Raw genomic sequence first — 24,020 nt, 5'->3', positions numbered from 1 at the left:
TCAGAAGTTCACTTTTAAACATCTTACATTTGGCATGCTAATAGACATACAAAGAGTCGGCAGTTGAATATACACATCTAGTGTTTAGGGGAGAGGTCTGGGCTTGAGACAAGACTTCGGAAGTCATCAATGGACGAGAATTTGAGCAAACTCTGGGAGATAGTGAAGGACAAGGAAGCCTGGCGTGTTGCGGTCCATGGGGATGTAAGGCGTCCGACACGACTGAGCGACTGAGCTACAACAAAGCCTTTAGGTTGTGCTAACAGCCTCAAACCTGGGTGAGACCATAAAGAGAGAGTAAATGAAGGGAAAAAGTGAAGAGAGAAGGTGGATTCATCTCAAAGAAGGAAAGAAAATTGGAAATGATCCTAATTTAAAGGAAATCATTATAGGCTCCAAGTCTGAGTGAGATGTTAAAGCAAGGGATTGTTTAAGATGGGTTTGTGTGTAAGATATAAAGAAACTATACACAATTGGGAAGAAATGAGTAAATGTAAAGGGAGTTATGATTTTAACAGATCAACTACTGGCCTGAGTGTTGTCAAAAGATGCTGTTCGAGGCAGTGCCACTGGAAATACGTAGTAGGCACTGTGTCATAACCAGGGAGAGGGTCTTCCTTAGAGCAGAGATGCAGAGCAACCATCTGGATGGCTGAGGAGGGCCTTTTCAGTTCAATTGTCTAAAATTTTTATACCTACTCTCAGCAAATTAAGTATTATACAGTGATGCTATGTGTCCTCAACCCAGAGGAAGAAAAGCACAGAAAGTAAATATCTTTCCTAAATAATTAAAAGCAAACTTTGAAAATTAGAGTGTTTTAAAAATTTTTATTTGGAAAATCTGAAACTGTATTTGATTTGCACTGTGATCTCAGTAGGTATGTTGTTGCTTCAAATTGTACCTATGATTTCTGACCAGATCATTGAGGTTCCCAGGTTTTCTGCTTTAACTCACTTGGTATATAAAAACAGCTAGGTTCCCTTCCTTTGAAGATATCTGTAGGAAGATTTTCCTCAGACGGAGGAGAAATTTTATGGATGGACCATAAATAAACTCTTTAAAAGCTAGTAATAGTTGCTGTGTTTTTAGGCATCAGTACTATGTAGATGTGTGAGGTGAACAAACTTTATCAACAAATAGGGACATGAAATGTGTTAAATGAAGAGGAAACTTTCTCAGCCCTAAATTTGGTTGATTAGCTCTTTTGTCTTTGGTTCTTTTCCAAATGAAGATGCTCTTTTATTTTTTTTATTTTATTTTTTTTTTTGTTTTATTTATTTATTTATTTATTTAATTAGTTGGAGGCTAATTACTTCACAACATTTCAGTGGGTTTTGTCATACATTGACATGAATCAGCCATGGAGTTACATGTATTCCCCATCCCGATCCCCCCTCCCACCTCCCTCTCCACCCGATTCCTCTGGGTCTTCCCAGTGCACCAGGCCCGAGCAGTTGTCTCATGCATCCCACCTGGGCTGGTGATCTGTTTCACTATAGATAATATACATGCTGTGAAGATGCTCTTTTAAAAAGAAAAGTGGATTTTAGTGACTTTGAATACTTCTCTGTAAAACCCTCTTCTAATGGGATTGAATAATTTATGCATCTTTAATATTGGAGAGGGAAGTTATTCCTCGAAGACTGGCATTTCATAACCACTTTGCCATGGGTGATTGACCTCTCCACTCACAAGGCTCCATCTCCACCAGGCACACGACCCCATGGTCGCTTAGCTCCAGTCCTGGGCATGTAAGAGGCGGCTTGTGTGGACACAGTCACATACACAATATTAATTCTAGTGTTAGAAAGAAACACGTACCTTAAGATAAAGAAAGAAAAGTGAAATGTAGAGCAAAGATAGAAATTGTGTTTCACTAAAAGCAAATTTTCAGATGGTAAAGAATCCGCCTGAAATGTGAGAGATCTCTGTTCGACCCCTGAGTTGGGAAGATCCCCTGGAGGAAGACATGGCTACCCACTTCAGTATTCTTGCTTGGAGACGCCCATGGATAGAGGAGCCTGGCGGGCTGCAGTCCATGGGGTCGCAAAGAGTCGGACATCACTGAACAACTAAACACACAAAAGCAAATCAAGTTACAGCCCTACTGTGCTAAGTCTGAAGGTGTTTCTTTGTTTTTAAAGCTTTTTTTGGGGGGATGTGGTTCATTTTTAGTCTTTATTGAATTTGTTACAGTATTGCTTCTGTTTTATGCTTTGGTTTTTTTTTCTTCTTGGCCATGAGGCATGTGGGATCTTACCTCCCTGACTAGGAATCAGACTCATATGCCCTGCATTGTAAGGCTACATCTTGACCCCTGGGCTGCCAGGGAGGTCCCAGTCTGCAGGTGCTTAAGGTCATTTATTTTGGAATTGAAGTGCCTGAAATGTCTCCTAAGAGACTGGACTTCCCTGGGCATCCATAACCATACGTCTGTATCTTCAGACAAAACTGCAGCATTTGACCCAGTGGTTCATCATTTATTTTCTGTTTTCTTTAAACTTTCAATTATGCCAACTCATCATTTGGCTCCAGGTGCCGGGTCACTGATCAGCCGATGTGCTAGCTTCCTTTGACTCTAGTAGCCTTCTCTGGTTCAGTCCATTATGAACAGGGAGACAGGTTTGTTTGCATAATATTAGATTTGGCTGTTGTTGGTGGGACAGCGCCCTGTGAGAGGAGGTGTCTCGGGGTGGGCCTTCTGAACTTATTGGTACAGGCATGTCCTGGTCTTCTGATGAAGGTATAGTTTTTCCATAAATCATGTTCTCCTCAATGTATAGCTATTCATAACAGAACTTAAAGGGCTTCCCAGGTGGCTCAGTGGTAAAGAATCCACCTGCCATTGCGAGACTCGGGAGACGCGGGTTCCATACCTGGGTCGAGCAGATCCCCTGGAGGAGGGCATGGCAACCCACTCTAGTATTCTTGCCTGGAGAACCCCATGGACAGAGGACCCTGGCAGTCTATAGTCCATGGGGTTGCAAAGAGTCGGACATGACTGAGCATGCACATGCAAACAGAACTTATAGGCCTAATTGAAAAGAGACTTTATTTATATCCGGTTGATTTTAAGTCTCCCCATTTTAAGTCTCCCCTTAAATAAATCATTACGTCTCCTAGGACTGAGCTCTCTTCTCACCTTCATAGGCCAAATATAGTTGGTCTTACAGTCTTCCAGGAACTTCCCTGGTGGTCCAGAGGTTAAGAATCCCCCTGCCAATTCAGGGGATGTGGGTTCAATCCCCGGGAAATTCCACATGCTATGGGGCCACTAAGCCCATGGGCCACAACTAATGAAGCCCACACTCCTAGAGCCCATGCTCTGCAACAAGAGAAGCCTGCGAACCACAACGAAGAGTAGCCCTTGTTCACTGCAACTTGAGAAAGCCCACGTGCAACAGGGAAGATGCAATGCAGCCAAAAATTTTAAAAAAGTCTTCCAAGCACTTTGATTCCAAAATCACAAAGGTGCTTGAGGCAGAGTATAGCAGTTGAAGAAACAATGGGCTAACCAGGAAGTTTAAAAAGGAAAACTTGGGGAAGAAGGTATCCATGGGGAGCTGTAAAAAGCTCATTTATGTTACTGGGAATCTAGAAGGCTGTGTTCATACTTGGTGCTCATGCTCAGCCGTTAATTCATGTCTGACTCTCTTCGACCCCATGGACTATGGGGTCCTCTCTCCACCAGGCTTCTCTGTCCATGGGATTCTCCAGGCAGGAATACTGGAGTGGGTTGCCATTCCATTCTCCAGAGGATCTTCCCAACCCAAGGATCCAACCCACGACTCCTGCTTTGCAGGTGGATTCTTTACCATCTGAACCACCTGGGAAAGCCTATGCTCCTGGTTAGATCTGTGCACATTCCCAGGGCTGTGTGTATGCTCAGGAGAGACCTGAGGAGGCCCTAACCTCTCACCTCTGGCTGAACTTGAGGCTTTGGGCACGCAGGAAGTGAAGGCTGAGGAGGAGTGGAAACTGCCTGGCTGAGTACTGAAGGTCTGTGCCAGCAACACAGAGCCAGTCAGCAGAGCCTGGAAGGGACCGTCTCTTGCACGCAGGCTGTCAGAGCATCTTCATGCAGCACTCGAGTGTGCTGCTCCCACCTGTATTCATGTCTTTTTTCTTTGCTCACCTGTGAAAGTGAAAGTGGATCTGTCATGGCCAACTCTTTGTGACCCCATGAATTCAGGTACCTCTGTCCGTGGAATTCTCTAGGCGAGCATACTGAAGTGGGTTGCCATACCCTTCTTCAGGGGATCTTCCCAAACCAGAGATTGAACCCAGGTCTCCTGCATTGCAGGCAGATTCTTTGCCATCTGAGCCACCTGGGAAGTCCTGAAACCCCTCCCTCAAACCGCTTACACAGGCACCGTAGGGGTAAACAAACAACATGTAGATTCTGAAAGTCAACAAACACTAGAAGCACAGATGAGATGCAGGTCAGCTCTGATCCTGGGAAAGCACCAGTAAGTCAGAGCTCAGGATCCCACTGGATTAGGGGGAGTGCAGTGGTTCTTGGGTCCCCAGGGGCCCTTGCACCAACCAGGGATGCTTAGCTGACTTGTAAATTCATCCCTAGAAGGTGTGGAGCATGGGATCATGGGAAAGAATGTTCAGGACTTTCACAAACATTAGGTTCAAGAAACTCATCACTGGAAACTTCTTAGAAACTTCTTCAGAGGACAGAAAGCCAAAAGTAATTTGTTTTCTTATGATCTTTTTTGTCCCCAAGGAAGAAACAGTTACAATTTTCATTATTTATCTCGCTCAGTGGAGAGACTTCCTCCCATGTGTTAAATTCTCGTAATAGTTCTTGATGTTATCCTCACAATATTAAAGCTGTAAAGCTATCTTTGTTTTAGTTCAGTCATTAAAACTGGTAATATCCACTTAGGATGAAAATCATTTTCTCTAGCCCAGGCAAGAGGACAATTGAAAAAGAAATTCACTGGAGAAAAAAAAGAAAAATTTCCCCTTTAATTATTTAACTTGTCAATTTACTTGATTTATCTTTTGCTCTTTTATGTAGCTCAGCCACGTCTTTTTGTTTGTTTTCCTTTATTACACTTAAAATATAATTTATTGAATTAAGCTAGGAAGCTCCATCTCACAGCTGAAGTGGACCCCACATGGTCCTTCTTATGGTGGGAGGAGACAGTGTCTTCAGCAATTAATCCTCAGAGGGTTCATCTATTTTTTTCTTCTCCCATGTGCCCTGGTAAAGAAAAGCAAGGACATCTCTGGTGGTTCCAGTGGTTGAGAATCCACCTACCAATGCATGGAATATGGGTTCGATCCCTGGTCCGGGAAGACTCTCATGTGCCTCGGGTCAGCTAAGTCCATGCACCACAACTACGGAAGCCTGCGTGTGCTAGAGTTCATGCTCCAAAACAAGAGAGCCACTGCGATAAGAAGCCCAGGAAACCACAGCAAGAGAGTAGCCACCACTGGGTACAATAAGAAAAAGCACACGTGTAGTGGTGAAGACCCAGCGCAGCCAAAAATAAATTTAAAAAAGTAACGTCGTGTTACCGACACTTACATGGCACTTACAGCATGTTAATAATACCTGTTTTTCACATACTAAGTTTTATGCCTCCCATGAGTGGCATTAAATACTTACTTGTAAATGCAGTATAGTTGTTTTATTTTATCTTAGTTTCAGGTGTACAACAAAGTGATACAGTGATATATATATGTGTGTGTGTGTATATTCTTTTCTCCTTTGTATGTTATTACAAGATACTGAATATAGTTCCCTGTGCCATACAGTTAGCTCTTGTTGCTTATCTATGGAGTTAAATATTATTTAACCCCATTATTCAGGTGGGGAAATCAAGGCGAAGAAAAGTGCCCAGATTTATAAAGCTAGCAAGTGGTGGAGCTGGGGTTCAAACCTGGGTCCCTGGCTCCAGAATCCATGGTCCACTTGCTCAGCCATCTCTGCTCAGCCGTGGGCTGTGGAGGTGGTTGGGACACTCACATGTCTTGGAATCGGTTTGACCTCGTTGTGGGCCTGACAATGACTTCAAGGAGAGCTTAGGGGCCTGAGGGTGGGAGGGACGGGTGAGCCCAGGACCTGCGCTGATTTATTGATTGGGCGCCTCGGTTTAGCGCTGCTGAACAGAGAGGTACTTGCTTGGCGCGTTTTCCTAACTACCATGCTCTTGTGCTGAAGCTCGAGCATTTCGAGTGTGTAAGGTGTGACTTGTCATTGTAGCACTTTGGAGGTTATCGGGGTGTCACAGTGGTGTGGTGCTCTGTCAGCCAGGGGCTGCTTTTCAGCCACTGCTGGACTGTGAAACCTTGACCACAACTGGTCCAGAGGCATTTGCACCATCACCATAGTGGACTTTGGTGCGTGCTAAGTCGCTTCAGTCATGTCCAACTCTTTGAGACCCAACCCCATGGACCGTAGCCCTCCAGGCTCCTCTGTCCATGGGATTCTCCAGGCAAGGATACTGGAGTGGGTTGCCATGCCCTCCTCCAGGGGATCTTCCTGACCCAGGGATCGAACCTGTGTCTCCTGTCTCGTGTCTCCTCACTTGTCAGGCAGGTTCTTTACCACTAGTGCCACCTGGAAAGCCCAATGGACTTTGGTAATTCCATGCTTTCCCCTTTTAATGAAACAATGGGATTCAAATGATCTGTCCTGAGACGACACCAGCTTAGGTGTGTCACTGCAGAAGGGCTCCGTGGAACCCTGTGCAGAGAAGTCGGAGCTCCGTCGACTGCTGCCATGTGGCCGGATGTGGGGGCCCGGAGCGTTGAGTCATAGTCACCCTCAGAGCCACTGCTCTAGAGTCTCAGGGTGCCTCAGCTTGTCCAAGTCGTATTCATTGTTAGTCCTAGTGCTGGTAGGGGTTCAGAAATCCAGTTTGAGCTTGAAAGCACCTCTTTAGACAATGATGAGCCGTAGAAATTGGGAAAGTGTCAGAAAAAAATCTCAGTCTCTCGGTGGTTTCACCATTTCATGGCTGGCATTCGGATTTCCAAGATATCAATGGGTTTTTGTTTGTTTGTTTTTGCCTCTTTCACGTAGTTGACTGAGAGGGAATCTGATTTAGGAGGAGAGCTACAGGTAGAGTGATGAGCAGCAGTTGTTAAGGAGCAAGGTGATAATTAACACATCTCCCTGGGTACCAGCATCACTGAGATTTCGACATCCTGGCAGCTAGGGCATGAGCCTGTCTTCTCTCTGCTTTGCAGTGTTTGTGAAGGAGGCTAACTCATGTGTGAATGGTGGGCTGTGGACTGGGAGGTGTCAGGGCTGCTGCGCCTGCGAGACCACAGCTGGACTGAGCCAGTGCTGAATCCTCAGACCATCATCGTCAGTGGATGACTGACCGTCCTGGGAAATCCTGGGGGTGGGGGGCTAGTTGTCAACCTGCTGCTGTTTAGTCGCTGAGTCGTGTCTGACTCTTTGCGACCCCACAGACTGCAGCCCACCAGGCTCCTATGTCCGTGGGATTCTCCAGGCAAGAACACTGAAGTGAGTTGCCATTTCCTCCTCCAGGGGATCTTCTGGACCCAGGGATAGAACCTGCATTTTGCATCTCCTGCGTTGGCAGGCAGGTTCTTTACCGCTGAGCCAACAGGGAGCTCAGTTGTCAGCCTACCACTCCCTGATCTTGAGAGCCTTCGTATTCAGACCTGCAAAGAAAGAGAAATCAGGCAGCGTGAAATTTCCCCTGAGTGTCTCTCTTACGTTTTTGAATGGGTGTGGTTGTATAGGAATGACTCTGAAATCACAGAATCATCAGTTTCTTATACCGGCCCCTTTCCCACAGTGAAGTCTCCAGGACCACACAGAATAGGACTTTGTGTGGCATCTGCAAAGAAATATGTCAGAGATGTGGTGAGTAGAATGCAGGGAGTTATTTCCCACAGGGTAAATAAAGCTGGAAGAGCTGTTAACACCCTAAGTCCAGAAGGATGTCGTAATCTCAAAATTTGTGTTGTGCCAAAATATTTTATTGGAGCATCGATGGTACTTGGGCAAAATTTAATGAGTAGTAAATTAGTCAAATTAAGTAATTATAATTTGTGGGTAGGCTCATAAACTTCATATAGGTCTTAAATATTTTGTTCAAATTTTCTGAGACTGTTTGGGCTATAGCAAGGTCTTATTTGGGAAAATGTCTAGGCTAGTAACTATACAGAATAATAGATGTGTGTTTCTGTTCAGGCGTGAAACCTGCTTGTTAAAAATACTAGCCATGGGTCTTCCCGGGCTGTCCAGTGGTTAAGACTTTGCCTTCCAACGTGGGGGATGTGGGTTTGATCCCTGGTGGAGGAGCTAAGGTCCCACCTGCCTTGTGACCAAAAAGCCAAAACATAGAAACAGTATTGTAACAAGTTCAGTGAAAGCTTTTAAAAAAATCATCCACGTCAAAATATCTTTTAAAAAATGCTAGCTGTGTCACATCTCCCATGCTCCACGTGAAACTTCAATCATTTGTTTCCAAACTCAAGTTGTTGCATTATATCTGAGGCCATAGTCAACCTGCCTACACAACACTTAGAAATAACATTTTATGTTTTAAATTTATTAATCCCAGAGTGGATGAAAAGCAGAGGTGGTAAATTAAGATGTGAGACAGTCAGGTGCCTTGTGTGTGAGGCGGGGGGCTAAGACAGAGGATGCCATGGGGAAGTACTGGAAGAGAGGATATAACCGTTTTGTGTTTTCATCCAGGATTAACTCATTGGGAAGGCCGAATCAATAGCATACATTTGCATCTTAGACCAATGAGAAGAACATTGAAAAGATTATTTCCAGCACTCTAACTACAGAAGTCCTGTTAATATATAGTTTGTCCTTGCACTCAGTCGTGTCTGACTCTTTGTGATCCCATGGACTGTAGCCCACCAGGCCCCTCTGTTCATGGCATCTCCCAGGCAAGAATACTGAGTGGGTTGCCATTTCCTTCTCTGTGGGATCTTCCCAACCCAGGGATCAAACCTGAGTCTCTTGTGTCTCCTGCATTAGCAGGGTGGATTCTTTACCACTGTGCCACCTGGGAAACCCAATATATATCTTGAAGATGTTAAAAAGAAATTAGTAAACAGAAACCTCATTTAAATAGAATCAAGAGACCAGGGACTTCCCTGGAGGTCCATCGGTTAAGACTCTGCACTCCCAGTGCAGGGGACCTGGGTTCTATCTCTGGTCTATCCCACTGCAGCAAAGATTCCCATGTGCCACAACTAAGACCCAGTGCAGCCAAATAAATATAAAATATTTTTAAAGAAATAGAGCCAGGAGGCCAGGATGGGAAGCTCTCAGGACTTGTGAGACTCTTCTTTCCTGGCAAGGACTCAGCCAATGGAAAGCCATGGACTGTTTACTAGAGCCCTCCCAACTTCCTCTCCCCTCTACAAAAGCTTTCTCCTTCCGTGGCCTAGCAGGGACTTATATGTGGCTTCCCAGGGTTGAGGTCCCCAAACTGCAGTTGTCTTCTGATCTGCATAAACCCATCTCTGCTGGAGAAATATCTGGCAGTCAGTTTGTTTCAGGTCAGCAGAGATGTCTTTGTGGTTGCTGAACAATGCAGAAACTGATACGAGAATGATATGCCTTGAGTTTAATTGTTGTTTTCTCACTGAGTGACGTGGAGTGCTGAGTCAGTTAGGGAAAACTAGAAAGGGGGAAAGGTGTGTAGAACTCATCCTTCGATTCTGTTCAGCACTCCTGAAGTCTCAAGAGTCTTAAGAGGTGTCCACAGTTAATAGGTCACTGTTCTTGGGTTGGTGTCGAAAGATACACCGAGTGTCATCTTCCAAAAGAGAGGAGAGCTGAAAGCCCTGTGGGGGCAGAGGAAGGACACTCGATGCAGCCTGGGCCAGTCAGGAGGTTCATCCCATTGAAGGCGAGCCCTGTGTTCAAGGAACTGAAAGAAATAAATATTTTAGAAGCATCAAATGATGGTGGGGGTTCAGGGGGGTGGGCTGGGAGACAAGGCTGGAAAATGGACTCCTGGGCTGCATCAAAGAAGGCCTGTGTGCTTGCTGTAGAGTCTGAAGGTGGCACCGTTGAAAATGACTGGTGTGATCAGATGTTCTTTTTTTCTTTTTTCGCCTCTGATGGCCACTCTGGATAGTACAATGCAGTGTATCCCTGTCCCCATAGGAACCCGCCTCCAGACTGGGAGTCTCACAGACCCTTCTCACGGTTTCATGGTCTGTTCTATCTCCATTTGCAAGATGACTGTGGTTCCATCTATTTATATTTGAAATCTGTCTTTGGCATACATTTGAAGCAGAGGATATACATCAAAATGTGATCATATTTTGCCATCTCGACTAGTCCTCAAACCTGATTTTTTTAAAAAAGATAGTTTTCAGAGTGGTGTGGTGTTGCTGTAACATTTGCCCATCACAGCAGTGCAGTCCTGCCTCCTTTCAACCCTGCTCCCATCTGTCTTCATGATCGCAGAATTGAGGGTGACATTCTTTCAGTGAATCATATCATGATCCACCAGCTGAAAGATTAATTCAGAAAACATGATTAGAAAGAGACATCTGAATAGTTTATCTGAGACATAAGGCATGGACATCGGTGACAGGATTTAAATAACTGAAATGAATTCTCTTTAGTTTTCTTGTCTTACTAAATTAACATCAAAATGATTTTACCAGTTTAGGTAAGGCAGTGTCAGAAAGTCTAACTGCTTTGCTGGTCATAAATTATCACCGTCCTTATGCTGACTGAAAGAGTACTTTCTGACACTGAAATATCCAGTTTCCCTTTTAAAACAAGGATGATAATATGATGTTAATATTGTTCTGGGATGTCCCATACTCTGCGTAATCTTTTTCAACAATTTGTCAACAGTCTAAGTAAATAAGAAATTGTGCTTTCTCTTTAATAAATTCTCTCTATTCATGACTTATGCTTCTGGCACAACAGTGGCATCAAGCTGGAATCGATATGTCCTGTAGAATTAGGGCCATGTCTTCCAGATGCCATACTAAATTTAAGTTAGTGCCCCCTATCCTTTTCCGGTGTTGCACTGAGTTAATGTTAGCCCAGATCTTATTATCATTAGCCATCAGTCAAGAAGATGCTAATAAAGCAACCGCCCTCAGATGAAAAAGATAACATTACAGATGCTTCATGGAACTTTCAGATTTGTACTCATTTTTGTCCTAAATTAAAAGATAGCCTGTTTAAAAGATGCAAATGGTATAAAGTACTTTGGGAGTATTCGTTCCTTGTGCATTCTGCCAAATAATATTTGTCATTATGGCCAAGTTTAATGCTCAGCTGCTAAGTGGCTTTATTAGGTTCTCACTCTGTGGAGAGCAGAAGATGATGGCATTAGATTTTTTTTTAATTGAATAGTTTTATTGTTATAATCAAGACATGACAATTTTGGACACATTGTAAAAAATTATTCATTTAACAAATAATTATGAACTTTCATTCATCTAACTTTTATTTATTGCCATTAAATTTTTTTTACTTTCATTAATTTATTTTAATTGGAGGCTAATTACAGTATTGTGGTGGGTTTTGCCATACATTGACATGAATCAGTCATGGGTGTACATGTGCCCCCATCCTGAACCCCTCTCCCACATAAATTATTCAAATCTTGAGTTGCTCTTATTTACACTTGGAGTTTTGTGGGTTTTTTAAACTTTTTACTTTGTATAGGGTTTTAGCCGATTCACGATGTTGTGATGGTTTCAGGTGAGCAGGGAAGGGACTCAGCCATATATATACATGTAACCATTCTCTCCAAACTCCCCTCCCATCCAGGCTGGCACATGACATTGAGCAGAGTTCCCTGTGCCGTACAGGAGGTCCTTGCTGGTTATCCATTTTAAATATAGCGATGTGTGCCTGTCCATCCCAAACTCCCTAACTACCTCTTCCCCCAGGCTTCCCCCTGGCAACTGTAAGTTTGTTCTCTAAGCCTGTGAGTCTGTTTCTGTTTGGTAAATAAGTTCATTTGTATCATTTCTTTGGGATATCGTACAATGCTTCTTCTCTGTCTGATCTACTTCACACAGTGTGACCATCTCTCGATCCATCTACCTTGCTGCAAGTGGCATTATTTCATTCTTTAATGTGGAGCCTTTTTATATTAACATCTGTGCTGAGGAAAGGTTACCTTTATCTGTTAATATTATAAAACTATCTTTTTGCCTTTTTAGTCAAAGGAAGAAATTTGTATAAATAGAGATAACAACCACACAGATAAGCTTTGTGACTTTTAAAGCTTCACTCAAGTGCCAAAATGAAACCATCATGAAGATGATGTTTGATTTTGGAATCCCTTCAAGAAGGTTACAGGTTTCAGAATGATAATAGCATCCCTGGGTCTTCTCTCTTCTCACTGTGCCAGGAACCGTAATTCGGAGGTGAGAGAGGTGTCTTCTTCCACACAGAAAAATCCCTGTCAGTCTTGAAAAATTGAGCAGCAATTGAGCAAGATGGAGGTGTCCGCCATCTTGAAGCTCTCCTTGCCACCATGGAGGGCTCTGTGACCTGGGGCCGTGTGACCCGAGGTCCCTTTCCTGGAGCTACAGCGAGAGACTGAGCCTGCTGGCATTTCTTCTCTCTGGGCAGGAGCCAAGAAGCCCTTCAAGTAGTCCTCTTCAGGCTGTTCCCAGACAGCATCTTCTCCCACTGTGCTGAAGAGACTCTGAGGACTCACTCTTGCCACTTGGCCTGAATTCCTTTCCTTCTGTGAAAAGCACAGGAGGATAAAATTATAGGCAGGGCTGGTACTCCAACCTCTGGGAGGGATGTTACTGTATCTTTGGAATAAACTGGTGTCAGGCTTTGCTGCTGTGATTCTGCCAAACAAGTTACCCACTGAAGCTGCTTATAGCCCAGGGAGCCCAGCTGGGTGCTCTGTGATGACCTAGAGGGGTGGAATGGGGGAAGGGAGGCAGGCTAACAAGGGAGGGGTTTTATATGTGTGTGTGTGTGTGTGTGTGTGTGTAATTATGACTGATAAGTGTTGTTGTACGGCAGAAACCAACACATTGTAAAGCAATTTTCCTCCAATAAAAAAAATTAAAAAAAAGAATTACTCGCTATTCCTGTTAAGTTATTCTAATACAATGTTGTAAAGCAACTTCCCTCCAATTAAAAGAGAAAAAAAGAATTGCCCACTATTCCTATAGGCTATTCCTATACTGCTTCTCTCATGGGATCTAGGACTCCACAAGGATTCCTCAAACTTGGTAGAGAAGTGAGACCCCACAACCTGCATTGTATTAGGAAGTGTTGGCTGCAAGTCTCATATTGTTGAAGGCTTACCTGTTTTCCAAAACGTCATGTAGATTTTGCATTTTATTCCAAAATAGATCCAGTTTTATATTAATAGAATTATGGTGTCACTTTTGTGAATTACTGCAGTCTTTTTGAACTGCAATTTGGCAATATCTGTAAACATTAAATATGTATGTACTGTTTCACTCAGCAGTCTTACTCCTGGGAATCAGTCTCATGGAAATAAAAGCATCAGTACATCAAGATATATGTATAGTGATATATATGACCACATGCCATGGCAAAAATTGGAATAAAATGAATGGCACTCAACAGGGAAGTGGTTGAATGTAAACTGTGGAGCCACCATATGTGGAATTGTGTAGCCACTGAAGAGAATGAATTGGAGTTCTGCCAGGCAACTTGAAGGGATTTCTGTGAGCAATGCAAAATGCACGGAATGCATCTAAGAGCCGTGTTTATAAAACAATGACAGAATAACTGTCATTGTTGTTCAGTCACTTGGTCGTGTCCAGCTCTTTGCGACCCCATGGACTGCACCACACCAGGCTTCCCTGTTCTTCACTATCTCCTGGAGTTTGCTCAAACTCATGTCCATTGAGTCGATGCTGCCATCCAACCATCTAATCCTCTGTCACCCCCTCCTCCTTCTGTCCTCAGTCTTTCCCAGCATCAGGGTCTTTTCCCACTTTGCATCAGGTGGCCAAAGTATTGGAACTTCAGCTTCAGCATCAGTCCTTCCAATGAATATTCAGGGTTGATTTCCTTTAGGATTGACTGGTTTGATCTCCTTGCAGTCCAAGGGACTCTCAAGAATCTTCTCCAGCTCCACAGTTTGAAAGCATCGACTCTTCGTCCCTCAGCCTTCTTCATGTTAACATACACATATTATGTAAATATGTACAGAATAATTGTATATGTTTCTATATGTTTTGTAAATCATATTAGCATGAGGAGCTCAGTAGCTCACTGGGTTGCCTGTGGTAGGAGGGATGAGAGAAGAGGGAGGGAGGGAGAGGAAAAGGAATGTTGCATTATTTAATCATTTGGAGTTAGATACGATTGTGCGCGATCTGTGTAATACAAATTATACATAAACCAGTTGCCTCTCTTCTTGTAAATTTGGAAGCTGTCCTGTCTCCTGCTGAGTGGCTTTGCCCTCTTCCTGTCTTATCATGGCATATCCCTGGGAGCAGTGGTATTCTCGTTGAGAAACATGTCATGACGGTATGCATGGTACAGAGATCTAAGGGGGATAAGCCACCACGTGCCTCTCTGGCTGGAGCGCCTGTCTTCTGGGGAGGTTCTGTTGGTTCTGCCATGATGTGTCTGTGAAGGGGCTTCCTGACGGAGGCAGGCTGTGGTCATCGTTAAGTTTCCCTGGACATGGGTGCCTTTATTCTGCAGCTTGATTTCTGCTGACTCCTTAAGGCATCACCTGATTTTGGCTGCTAGCTTTCTGCAGTGACGCCTGGTTCTTTCTGTGGTTCCACCTTTAGTTATGCTCTTGAACTGTGGAGCTGGAGAAGACTCTTGGGAGTCCCTTGGACAGCAAGGATATTAAACCAGTCAATTCTAAAGGAAATCAACCTGAATATTCATCGGAAGGACTAATGCTGAAGCTGAAGCTCCAATACTTAGGCCACCTGACTCACTGAAAAAGACCGTGATGCTGGGAAAGATTGAGGGCAAGAGGAGAAGGGGTGATAGAGGATGAGATGGTTGGATGGCATCACTGACTCAATTGACATAAGTTTGAGCAAACTCTAGGAGATAGTACAGGACAGGGAGGCCTGGTGTGCTGCAGTCCATGGGGTCGCAAAGGGTCAAGCATTACTTCGTAACTGAACAACAGATTACCACCTGACTTTTTACAGTGTCAGTAAATACTATATTATACACCAGGTCCGTCCAGCCAAGCTGTGCATTGTTATGGTTCAAGATATAGGAGTGTATCTAGTTCATAATTTTATTATATTCTGTTTTAAATTTTTCAGTGCGAAAGCCTTTCCTGGTGAAAGATTCAGTGAACTGACTCAAATTATTCTTATAAATGTTGTTGAATGTTATGTAACATAACATGAACATGTTATGTTTTATATCATGTGTGAAATTGCTCCCCATGGGAGAACTATCTTTAGGCATGCTTACTGCCTTAAATTACTTAAAATAAAACCACTTAAACTCTTTCCCTAACCCACCAATATAAATAATTTCCTTCTGTCTATCTCTCGGGTACCATATGCAACACTTCTGAATCCCATCAATGTTCTCTTCAACTCACAAGTAAATGTAGCTCACAGTACTCTCATTAGCTGCAAGAAAAAATGTCACGAACAGTTTATCTTTTTCATGCAGCTTCTCCTGGAAGTTTTCCACTAATTCCTCAGTACCCTGAACAACAGTGCTTCTGATCAGACTTATATTTTCATAAGGCTACTTCTGTCTTGTAGGCTACATAGTTACAGCTGTATTCAATAAACATTTTTATAAACTCACCTTCCTTAAAATGTTCACTGCTAAGCAGTTATCTCAGTTCATTATTTCACAGTTGCAACTATTTCATTCACTTTGTTTCTATTAGAAACAAATTTGATAGTTTTGATTAGAAACAAAAAAAGTAGTATTTTTTCTCATTTTATTAAGCTTTTCTTACAGATCTTTCCTTAGGCCAGCACGTACTGTGGTTTAACAAGATTTTACCTTTCTTTCCACTCCATTCCTTCCAGCTGTGATGTGATTCAACCATTGTCTGGGGCCATTTATTGAGAGGTTTTTGCATTAAAAAAAAAAGAAAGCTTTGGGCAATGTGGAAGCACTCTGAGCCTGCCATCGTGGGGCAGGTGGGAGGTAGATGACCAATTGATTTCAAATTTTCACTTGAGAACTATCTGCTCAGGTCCCAGAAAGGAGGATAGAGGTGATACCAGTAGAGGGCAGTGACACCGAGCTCACTGGCTTCTTGGGACCCAGTCAGTGAGTGTGCCCCACATAAATTTACCCAGAAGGGTAATAGGTCAAATTGTACTCAACGTGGGTATCATTTAAGGGTTTTTTATTCTTTTCCATGTAAGTTTGATCATCTGAAGCACAAAACTAAACAATTTTATGACCTCAGTGGTTAATAGCGATCAGCTGGTGATGCCATAACAAGCCGTCATTCAGGGCATGTGTTGAGAGAAATATGACTTTGTTCTTCCACCTGTCCTCAGACATTTTGTATTTGCAGTGATCCAATCTCAGCTTTTTAATTCTGTCTTAAGAAATTGATACTTCCAGGGAAACATTTCTGACATGATTTGGAAAGGGAGAGGTAAATCTATGATACTGCCTGGAGGCTGATAGGAGAAAAAGGGAAACAGCTTTTTTGAATGCTTTCGGAAGGAGGGAAAAAATGGGCCATTTTAGTTACTCCCATTTCAGAAGGTTATTCTCATCTGAAAGACATTTGAGAGACTGAAATGGAATATTTCCATTGCCATACCTCTCATAGCGAAAAGAAGTAATAGGCAATTATTTTTGCAGGTTCTTCTTAAAATAAAAGCTATGCAGGACTGGTCCTACCTTCGCAAGATAAAATGGGGAATTGAGCAGTTATTCAATGAATTTCAAACAGTGTCAAGAACGCAGCATGATTTTTGCCCTGAAGTACGTAGATGGACTTTTCTAGAGAGAAAATAGCATCCAGGCTCTGTCCCATTATAATGATAGTAGGGTTGCATGTGAAGAGAAAATTCAAACAATAGAGAAAACCACACAAAAGAATTGATTTCAATTTTTCACTTGAGAACTATCTGTTGGGTACCTCCTGTGTGCAGGTTGAGTGCTGGGGCTTCATTGTTACAGTATGTTCCATATATATGAATGAATTGCATGCTAAGAGCATGTTCGTAAGTTCAATTTGTTCATAAGTCCAACAAACTTAGCCTAGGTACCCAACTAACATAATTGGCTATATAATACTGTACTGTAATAAGTTTATAATACTTTTTACACAAATAATGCATGAAAAACAAAAACCATTTTTACTCTTATTACAGAATAGTACCTTGAAAAGTACAGTAGTCTGTAAAAAGTTTAATTTTGTAAGAAACTCTCAAACTGTATTCCAAATTGGCTGTACCATTTTGCAGTCTCATCAGTGATGAAGGTTCTTTCTCCACATCCTTACTAGCATTTGGTGGTGTCAGTATTTTGAATTTTTGCCATTTCAGTAGATGTATAGTGGTATCTCGTTGTTTTAATTTGCATTTCCCTGATGACATCTGATCTTGAACATCTTTTCATGTGCTTATTTGCTGTCTGCATATCTTCTTTGGTGAGGTGTCTGTTTAGATCTTGGGAGCAGTGGTTTGGATGGATCTAAGAAGACTTGCTGATTTTAAGGTTTTTAGCTTTTTTCTTATTACGTGGGTGTGAGCGAAGGACTTCTAAGTTTCTTACATCTCAAACTGGAAACTGAAGTTCCTATTTAATTTTTTTTTTTTTTTAATTTTGTGTGTCTGTGCTAGGTGTTTTTAATTTTGTTTTGCGTTATTAGTGCGGTGCTGCAACCTTGCACGTATGACAGTTGCCTTCTGCAGACTGAGTTCTCAAGGTGGATTGAAGGTTACAGAAAATATACTAATTGATTTACATTTGGCCAAATTTCCTTATGGTGAAATCACTATACTCCCACCAGCATGGATGACTTTGCCTGTTTCCACAGACCCTCGCCAGCATTGACTGTTGTCAGACTTTTATATCTTTGCCAATTAGATAAGCAGAAAGAGATCCTACAGTTTTAACTGCATTTTTCCCACCATGATTCTATCTTCTATTACCTACAAATATTTCATCTATTATATTTCTCTATGTGGATGTTCATTTTTTCCTAATAATTAATATAAAGTTTAGTAAACTTTTGTCTGTCTTATGTTTTGTAGATGTTTTTTTCCAAATGTGTTGTTTATAGTTTAAACTTTATGTCTAATAGGATTTTTGTTAAGTTTTTTACTTTTACGATAAATTGTGTAGACATTTATTGTTAATTCTGTTGTTCTTGTTTCTAATATTGCTAACGGAGATTTTCCCCATTCCTGACATATTCAGTTATTTATTTTTATTTTGCCCTTGGATTTTACCTAAGCATATTTTCCTCTAGTCTTTAAAATATTTGATTCACCTGGAATGTGTTTTGGTGGAAGGCATAAGAATGGGATCAAGCTTCATTTGTAGCCAACATCTAGCCAGTTGTACAAACACTTAGGGAAAAACTCCTTTTTTTTCTTTTTAAACTGATATTATCACCTTCTTTGTTACCTGCTGGGATCTCCTCTGGACTCTTCATTTATGGGTTTATCAGTTTCACACTGTGTAATCCTACAACATTTCTATATAGCATTTATCTCTGGTGGTGGTACATCCTCTTTAACTCTTCCTCTTTTATTTCCCACACCCCCAGCTATTCTTGCAAATTCATTCTTTAAAGTGTCCTTCCAAAATCACTTTTTCAAGGTCATCTCCCCACCAAATAGGTATCAGTACTCCTTGCATGTATGACTGTTGCCTTCTGGTTAATTTTTTGGTTATTTTTTAAACTTATTTAAATTAATTTTTTTGTTATTTTTAAAGCTGCTATTTTATTTCAGTTGTTATTATTTGGCCGTGTCATGTGGCAAGCACGATCTTAGTTCCCTGACCAGAGATCATACAAACCCTCACCCCCTGCAGTGAAAACACCGAGTCTTAATACCACAGGACTGGCAAGGGAATTCCCCTTCTTTTTATTCTTAGTCTGACACAAATTTGTGTATAATTTGTATCACCAGAGTCCCAAAGAATTTGGTTGTAGGATTTGGGGACAGGAAAATGAATGAACTTCAACAGCAGCGTCCCTTTATTATGGCCTTGGAACCATGCTTTCCATGATAGCTGCTCAGAACGGTGTGCTTCTCCTGCCCTTGAAGAAGGAAGAGCCGCTCCCTTGTCTTCACGCATCTTTGGGAATCACATGGTCATTCTCTCCTGCATGGCTGATTCCTCCATCCTAGATCGTCTCTGAGCCCTGCTTCCCAGGGAAGCACGTGGAGAGAGAGAATCAAGACCTGAGTGTCACTGCGATGCGACAAGTCTCTGTCTCTTTTACCATGTCAGATGTAGCAAAGGAATGATTTATTTTTGTTGGCATATAGTTGCTTTCAATGTTGGGTTCTTTGCTGCTCTACAGCAAAGTGAATCAGCCACATGTATACCTATATCCCCTCTTCCTTGGGTTTACTTCCCGCTTAGGTCACCGCAGACTGTTGAGTAGAGTTCCCTGTGCGCTACAGTAGATTCTCGTTGTCGTCGTTATTGTTCAGCCTCTCAGTCGTGTCCAGCTCTTTTCGAGCCCTTGGACTGCAGCCTGCAGGCTTCCCTGTCCTTCAGTATCTCCTGGAGTCTGCTCAGACTTACGTGCCTTGAGTTGGTGATGCCATCCAATCATCTCATCCTCTGTCACCCCCTTCTCCTGCCCGCAATCTTTCCCAGCCTCAAGGTCTTTTCCCAAGAGTTAGTTCTTTGCATCAGGTGGCGAAAGCATTGGAGCTTCAGATTCAGCATCAGTCCTTCCAATGAATATTCAGGGTTGATTTCCTTTAGGATTAACTGGTTTGATCTTGAAGTCCAAGGGACTCTCAAGCGTCTTCTCCAGCACCAGAGTTTGAAAGCATCAATTCTTTGACACTCAGCCTTCTTTATGAACCAGTTCTCACTTCCGTACATGACTACTGGAAAAAACCATAGATTTGACTATATGAACCTTTGTCAGCAAAGTGATGTCTGTGCTTTTTAATATCTTCATATGCTTTATGTCTTCCTTAGTAAATGTTTCATTCCATTGGGTCTTACATAGCGTGCTCTCCCTCAGGCTCAGAGAAGGGTCTGTTCAATGAGATGAATGAATGAGTAAGTGAATGAATGAAAGAACAAAGAAAGTGAAGACAGAGAAAAGATAGGACCCAGGCATTGGCACGGGAATGGAAGAGTGGATTTAATGGAGAAACAGACATAGAGAATAGACTTATGGACATGGGGAGAGGGGAGGAGAGGGTGAGACGTATGGAAAGAGTAACATGGAAACTTACATTACCATATGTAAAATAGACAGCCAACGGGAATTTGCTGTATGGCTCAGGAAACTCAAACAGGGGCTCTGTATCAATGTAGAGACGTGGGATGAGGAGGGGGATGGGAGGGAGGTTCAAAAGGGAGAGGATGTATGTATACCTATGGCGATTCATGTTGAGGTTTGACGGAAAACAAGAATATTCTCTAAAGCAATTATCCTTCAATTAAAAAATAAAATAAACTTCATTAAGATAAAAAAGATGTTTAATGCAACAGCAGATAGCGGCATTTGGCCAGCCGGTTGACTGGACATGCCCTGGTGCCAGGCAGCCCTGAATCTTGCCAGCATGGTCACTTGTTTGGATGGTTGGTACCACGTGACCGTGAGCCACAGCTTTGGGGCAGGTGGACGTGTCCAAAGCGCTTAGCCTTCCCCCTCTGTTTTGCTTGCCATCGCAGTGGGGCCTCCATTCTGAGAAACACAGCTTTAGGTCACTCAAGGAAGACTCTTCCAACCCCATCTTGGTTTAAAAGTAAGTGTCTTTTCCCTCTGCTAACCTTCCGATCCATTTAGCTTTCTTCGTGTGCACCAGTGACTCCTTCACTCTGACAGGAGAATTGAAGAGCACTTCACAGAAATATGAAAACACTGTCAGCTCACATTACCTCCACCTCTCCTCATTCTGCGTGTTCTCAACTTTTTGTGTATTTGATCTGGAGGTATATAACTGCTGGCTGAGCTGGTAATCAAACTATATAATCAGAGACCTCTCGTTCCCTAGCTTTCTCCTCTCTCTCTCCCCCATTCAGTAGTTTTAAAGCTATAATACTCATGCCACCACTTACTTTTTTTTTTCTCAGAAAGTTGCTGACTTGAATTAAATGTGCCCTGTGATTTTTTTTTTTCTGAAAGATGCCAAGTTCTGAGTATCCCCTAGCTCACAAGTAAGATGATTTTTGCCCACGGTGCACACTTGCCTCGGCAGAAGTCATTCCCGGGTGGACATTTCCTGACTGCAGCCACCGTAATCACAGCCCACGTTAGCTGGAGGCACGTGTAAGCTGAACTAGCTAAGGGAGCCGAGATGGAAGGACCCAGGAGAGACAGGGATGGCAGATCAGCCTTGGACTGTGTTTTTGAGACTAATCCTGGGGTTTTTCCATTTCAGAGGAGATTCTGCGGGATCCTTGTTAGATGAGTTTCTATTAGGATTGCTTGCAGACCCCTCTGGTCCATCTGTCAAATTGTCATCATCCCAGAGTTGAAAATGTCTATTTTTACACAAAGGTAAAGGATCTCACTTATATTCAATATTGGTTCTAAAATTTCTTATGGCTCATTTGGGGTATTGTTCTCCAAAGGTTTTATATTTGTCTAGAAAATACAACCTAAGGCTAATTAACGCTGTCAGAAATAGACCAGATCAAAGACTTCTTCTCTTAGGACCAAACTTCTGAAATCTCAGGATCTACCCTGTGGACTTGAAGACAGGAGAGCATGGTTCTGTGGTTCATGGACTCTTAACTCCTGTGTGAGGCAGAGCTGTGTATTTGCTGTCAGCCAGAGTCTGTGGGTGGGGGTGTGGTTAGGAGGTCATGGGATCTCCAGGTGAGGGGAGGGTGATTTCTAGAAGATGGACCCATTGCTCCCGGGCCTAGCCGCCGGACAGCTGGGGTTCAGGAACAGTTTCCGGGCAGACTGTATGGAATTGTTGAACAAAGTTGGACTTTGGAGCTGGACCAGGCTTGATTTTGAATGCTGACTCTGCATTCATCATCTTTGTCATCTGTCCTGGTTCACGTTACTTAGCCTGAGTTTCTGTTTTTGCAAAATGAACAGAAGATTGCACAGATTAAATGAGTTCATCTTTGCTCTTGCTTAATGAAAGTTACTTGTCAGATTTAAGCCCTTGGCTGATGTCATTTCTGTTTCTCCCAGGTCTGGGCAGTGACAGGGGAAGGGTTCTGAGTCTTTGCATCCTATCAGGCAGTTAAGTCAGAGACAGAAGGTGCTTGCTGGGGAGTCCAAGGCTCTGGGTTATGAAATGACAGGGCAGGGAGCCCAGGGGGGCTCCATGACTAGCAGGCATGTGTCTCGTGTCTGCCAGACAGTGACTTGGGCAACAGGAGTCTGGTGGCCAGCCCTGGGAAGTCTTGTCCCAGCATCGAAGCAGAGGTGTACATCAGGGGATGGGGCTCTTGGGAGACATTTCAGCATGCTGCTCACACACATCCCTTGATCTCATTTATGTTTAGAATTTGTGATTATTTAATATAAAAAATTTCCTCCTTGTAGGAGGCCCAGGAGTTTGTGCCTTTCTGTGGCCTAACGCTTTGCTAGAACCGTCCTTAGGGAAGGAGATCTTAGCAGATGTTGCATTTCAGTCATGTTTTAGGAAATGATTTATTCCACTTCTGCTTAAGTCCTAAGGCTGCGAGCGGGCCTGTTCTTTCCTTTCTGTGAACACAGGCTTAGGTGCCATGCTCAGGGTAGCAAACAAAGACGGCTCCAGTCACCGTTCCCTGTACCTGCCTGGCCCAAAGCTCTCTCAGAATTCTGTGCCCGTGAGACACAAATTCTGACTCATGTAGAATCCAGATTTTGCTATTGATTGGAGCGCTTCTGCTTAGAAGCATGTATTTATGAATTGTAAGGGCCTTCCCTGTGGCTCAGTGGTAAAGAATCCAACGCCAGTGCAGGAGACACGGGTTTGACCCCTGGGTTGGGAAGATCCCCTGGGGAAGGAAATAGCTACCCACTTCAGTATTCTTTCCTGGGAAATCCCATGGACAGAGCAACCTGGCGGGCTGCAGTCCATGGGGTCACAGTCAGACATGACTGAGTGACTAAATAGCAACAGTGACAGCAAAATCAAAAAGTGAAAGAGAACTCACGAGCTGACTGTTGCTCAGGTTGGGGTCGAGTGGGCAGGGGCACATGCTGAACGTGGCCCCTGCAGACATGGGATGTTCAGCCCCTTGGAGAGATGCAGGGTGACCCCGGGGTTCACCTGTGCCTGGCTTGCAACTCGTGGTTACCCAGCGTAAGATATCGTCTTGGTTGGAGGAATGGCGAGGGAAGCCCCTGGAGAAAGGAGATGCAGAAGAGTTGAAACTCAAAACCATGAGCTTGGGATCACAACTTCATATAATCCAGGAGAGGAGCCTGGCTTCACTGCTTTAGACTCAGTGTGGAGGCGGCTGGCACTGTCCCGGGAGAATCTTCCTAAGGGAAGTGGTCAGCTGAAGCTTGTGCTCACATCTCATGAAAAGTGAAGGCTTTGCAGGGGTTATAAGTTCATTTATTGCCTGTTGATGTTACTTTGCAAAAACCAGTTTGCATACCGTTTGCCTGAGTGATTTTATGATTGGTTTTTCAATGCTTGCAATTTTATTTCATATAGATGATGGTCAGACAGCAAGTACCAGTCATAGCATCGCCCATAAAAATGAACGAAAATAGAGTTTTCGATTTTTTAACTTTTCTATTGGGAAAGACTTTGAGGAAAAGGATTAAGGAGCAAATGGTTTCAGAGGCCAGGACAGGGGAGACAATTTATTTTAGTGTTTACTGCATATCGGATACTTTACACATGATTTCATGGTCCCTGCGGTGCTTGCTCTTCTGAGGTCACAGCTGAGGATGCAGGGGAAGAAAAATGAATGACTGTCCCA

At 43.0% G+C, this 24,020-nt stretch overlaps 1 protein-coding gene across 4 annotated transcripts in view; it reads left to right on the top strand.

Moving 5' to 3' along the window:
- The window catches only part of MTUS2 (microtubule associated scaffold protein 2), a 371,881-nt gene that overhangs the window by 197,681 nt on the left and 150,180 nt on the right, over positions 1-24,020 (top strand). The window lies entirely within an intron of this gene.

Source organism: Cervus canadensis, chromosome 9 (assembly GCF_019320065.1).
Source record: "Cervus canadensis isolate Bull #8, Minnesota chromosome 9, ASM1932006v1, whole genome shotgun sequence".
Lineage (NCBI taxonomy): Eukaryota > Metazoa > Chordata > Mammalia > Artiodactyla > Cervidae > Cervus > Cervus canadensis.
Note: the sequence above shows the minus strand (reverse complement) of the source record. Positions and strands in the feature narration are given on the sequence as shown.